Consider the following 4,164-nt stretch of genomic DNA (forward strand, 5'->3'; position numbering starts at 1 on the left):
ACTGTGAGTCAGAACTGTTATCTTTGTTGCTACTTTATAACTGTCATTTTGCTACTGTTATGAATCGTCATGTAAACATCTGATATGCAGGATATATTTTCATTGATATAAATTGAACATTATTAAAGCATAGTGATTCATCACAACACAGTATGTCATTATATATTGAGAAATATTTATTTCTAATGACAAATAAATGAAATGTTGTCTTGAATCATGGTGTCGCATGGGTAAGTCTTCACGCTGTGTGCTCCAGTGTCAGCATATCTGCATGTGGGCGGACCCGCCTGGAGATGGACCGAGGAGCGGGGTCTCAGTTCCTAAGACCATTGGAAATCTGTGTTTTCTGATGGTCTTTGAAGACCCCTGTGAAAGGGCTGTTCGACCCCCAAAGGGGTCTCAACCCACAGGTTGAGAACCGCTGCCGTAGGTTATCTTCATCTAAATTTCCTTCTTCTTAGAAAGATGATCCGCCACTTGTCTGTCGGTGTGTTGTACTGTGTGCGGTACTGTGTGCGGTGCTGTGACGCTACAAGTGATGTCACTGGTGTGCCAAGTGCCAGCAGAGTAACGCAAAGCGAACAGGTGGAGGTGGAGCTTCCGGAGCAGGAACAGACGATGAAGAAGGGCCCAGCCAGCTCCCCACTTCAGAGGAATTAGCCCCGAAAACCTACGCATGGTCAGATGCGAAGGCCCAACGAACGGAAGCAGAATGTTGTTGGAAGTAGAGCCGGAGGATGGGCCCCCGGGCCGGAGGGCACTACGGTCTTCAAGGCAGTGAAAGGGAGGCAGCAACTATGACTTGGAAACAATGGTGCGGATGGCACAGGACCCCCGCAGTGCTTCCTTCTGTTGTGCATAAGGTCGACAGCACCTAACAACAGCAGAACCAGGTTCAGGCCAACCTTAATTCAGCATGCTCTCCTATAGTTTGATTACATTTGCAGGGGCCCTGTTTCCAAACAAGGTCACGTTCGAAGATTCTGGGTGGCCATAATTTGCGGGGAACACTATTCAAGTCAGGGCAAACCTGAAATGGCATCTCACACATCTAGTTGGTCCTCTGTTTATTCCCTTCATCCCCTGCTAAAATGTAAACTCTGCAAGGACTGGAAACACGCCTATGTCCTTTGTTACTGCCTCCCAAATGCCTGGCATGGAGTGGGCAGACAGTCGATGCTCAATAAATAATTGGCAAGTGACATAAATAAACAAGATGTTACTTTCACTCATTTTATTTTTTAGCGAGTTTAAGTTTGGATTAGGTTAATGCCAATACTCTCTTAAAAGTTCAGAATCCAGCCTCATATCCTTTGGACTGTGGTATGCCACCAAGCCAATTTCCCCACCTGCCCAGGCCTCCTGAGGAAGCCTGATTCTGCCCTCAGCCTCTGACAGCCCTCGCTCTTGTGCCTGCAAGTCTTAGCTTGACCCTGACCCAGTCTACTCTGCATACCTAGGTCACTTGCCAGCCCCTGACGGGGAAATTAGACAAAACATAGCCAGAAAAGGGAGCCTTCCACACCAGGCAAAACAGCCCCAAGTCAGGCAAAGACAGACACTGGGAGCCAGGAGACCAGAGGCCGAGTGCCAGATCTGTGACTTGCTAAACAAAAAAATGCAAAGCTTGGGGCTACTTTTCAAAAGCCTCCATTCACAAGCAACCATCTCACCACCACCGTCTGCCAGGACCCACATACCAGACAGCCTGGAAAATCTGTTTCTAACTACGTGCTTTGGGATCATGGGCCTGCTCATGGAATCCCTTGTTCTAGAAGTTTCATTGGCAACCACTGCCCCCCAGAGCCCACTCCAGTCTCCTCGGTTTGATTTTTGGAGCCATGTACCTCCTGTCCCCTCCAACCTTCCCTACCACATGCCCCTCCATGAAGCCTAGTCCCCAGCCACATCAGACCAGCCATTGAAACCCAAGTGGGCCCTCAATGCTTCCTCCTCGGCTGTACCTCTGCCCCTTGTGGGCCTCTTCATTCTGATGCCTGCTCTTCTCGTGCACATTCAAAGTGCAGCCTGCCTGAATCTTGCCTGTCATAGGGAGGAGCCTCTGCTCTGTTCTGCCCAGTAGTAAGCTTACTCCTCTGACCTGCCCCTTATCTCCCTCACCTTGGTAGTTCTTTGTCAATCCACCATCCCTGGGCGGAAAGAGACTGCCCCCACTTGGAGAATCTGGACAGTGGTGAGTATTTTACCGGTCATAAAGGGTGCCCACCAATATTTATCCAAGTGGGTGGGGGTGGCACCTCTTCCCTGCACCCTCTAAGATGGTCTTTCCCACAACAGCAGGGCAGGCATGGGGAAGCATGAATCTATGAACCTCTGGCTGGTTGGCACCATCTGGACTCAGTGACCTCCCTTCGACAAGGCTCTTAAGCAGCCGGATTCCATGTGTGCCTTCTTTCTACATAAGAAGCCCTTCTCCAGAATGGATGGGAAGTGGGATAAGTGGGGACAGCAGCCAATGAGATGGACTATACGGCGTAGGAATCATAGGGTGGAAAACAGATCTGCTCTGTAAACCGCCACTCAATGGCAATCAAAAGTGAGAGAGAAAAGAAAACTCTTCGCCCGAGGGTCTGAGTCCTTGTTCTTGTCGTGACCCTTCTCACCACAAGCCCCTCCCAAATGCCATCAGTTCATCCACCATCATGGGCTCTTGACCTCAGCGGAACTGCACACCCCTCACCCGCATCACTCCCAGCTCTCCAGCGTTGGCTGCGTGACACTCCCCCTTACAGTCTCTGCCTCCCAGACAGAACAAAACACGACAATACTCTCAAGGTTGCATGCTCACATACTAGCTCTCCTGCAAGACATACTTGTCATGTACTTCAACGTAACAAGCAAGCAGGACGCTTTTGCAAATGCCCCTTGACTACTATTGGCTACAGATATTGTCGATGTCTCTACCCATATCTCCAGGACCTTTGCCTTTCCAGTGTGTGTCTTCTGCCCCCGAAGGCTTCTTCTTGGCTTGTGTTGGACTTACACAGGAGTTAATGCCCAGAGGGTTGTGGGAAATGGCCCCGCTGCCTCGCCCTCAGGTAGGCGCCTCCAGGCGCCTTTCACACTGTGTCTGTGAGGCCCCCTGTGGTCGCCTGCTCACTTTCTCTGGATGGTTCCTTTTCCTTCTCTACCCTGACACATCTCCCCGCTCAACCTCCAGCGCAAATCCCTTGCACTCAAATTCCTATCTAAGGGTCCGCATCTGGAAGATCTCAGGTTTGACAATATCCCTGTCATCTAAACACCTTTTCCCAAGAATACAATTTGTTCTTCTCCATGCCCAGTGCGCACTCTGATCTGGATGCAGCAGGAGAAAGATGGAGATCATTAAAATCCAAAGGAATTGCAAGGCAGAAACTCCTCCAGAGGCCCATCCAACATGATCAAAATTTAAATATAAAACTGGGGTTGTGGGTGGAAACTGTCCAAGGGCTGATATCACATTCCCCAAGCGAAGCATCTAAAGACATTAAAGGAGCAGAGATTGGTCCCCAGTTACCCCCCACCCCCCCCACCAGGTTAATGACAGAGCTGGAACAAAGACTGACCTCTTGACTCAAGTTCAGGCCTGGATGCTCGCTCCCATTCTGCTGTGACAGGGTTTGACCAAGTGGCAAGTCTTTCTCAAGGCCACAAGCTAAATTCACAACCAAAGCAAACCAAGTTCTAATATTCTAACTCTTTCCAATGGACCCTGCACAAATTTAAATAGAAAATATTCCGCCCTCTCTAGGTCTGTATGTGGGAATAAAAGATGTCAATCCTAGATGGAATTATCAAGACAAGATTGACCCAGGGGAGATTTGTGTTAATGAGACTCATCCAAATAATCTGCTGTATCGAGATATAAATGCACATTCAAACCCATCTCCAGGCCTCCTCTTAGGCTTGGTCCAGGAGACCCAGAACTTGTGAGGAAGAGCAGAGTGTCAGCCGGAGGTCGGTCATCCGCGCCTCAGGGAGGGGAAGATGTAGTTCAAAGAAGTCTTATGCAGATGACTACCTATATTTCCACAATGCACTACAGCCAAAAAACAGTGGCTACTGGGCATGCCCAGAATATGGAGTGTAGGCTTCTAGTCCTACCAGGCAGAGTGAGCAAGCGTGGGCCTGGCTGTCACTCATATCCTCTCTGCTTGGTCC

The sequence above is a fragment of the Tenrec ecaudatus genome, chromosome 17 (assembly GCF_050624435.1).
Source record: "Tenrec ecaudatus isolate mTenEca1 chromosome 17, mTenEca1.hap1, whole genome shotgun sequence".
Classification (NCBI taxonomy): Eukaryota; Metazoa; Chordata; class Mammalia; order Afrosoricida; family Tenrecidae; genus Tenrec; species Tenrec ecaudatus.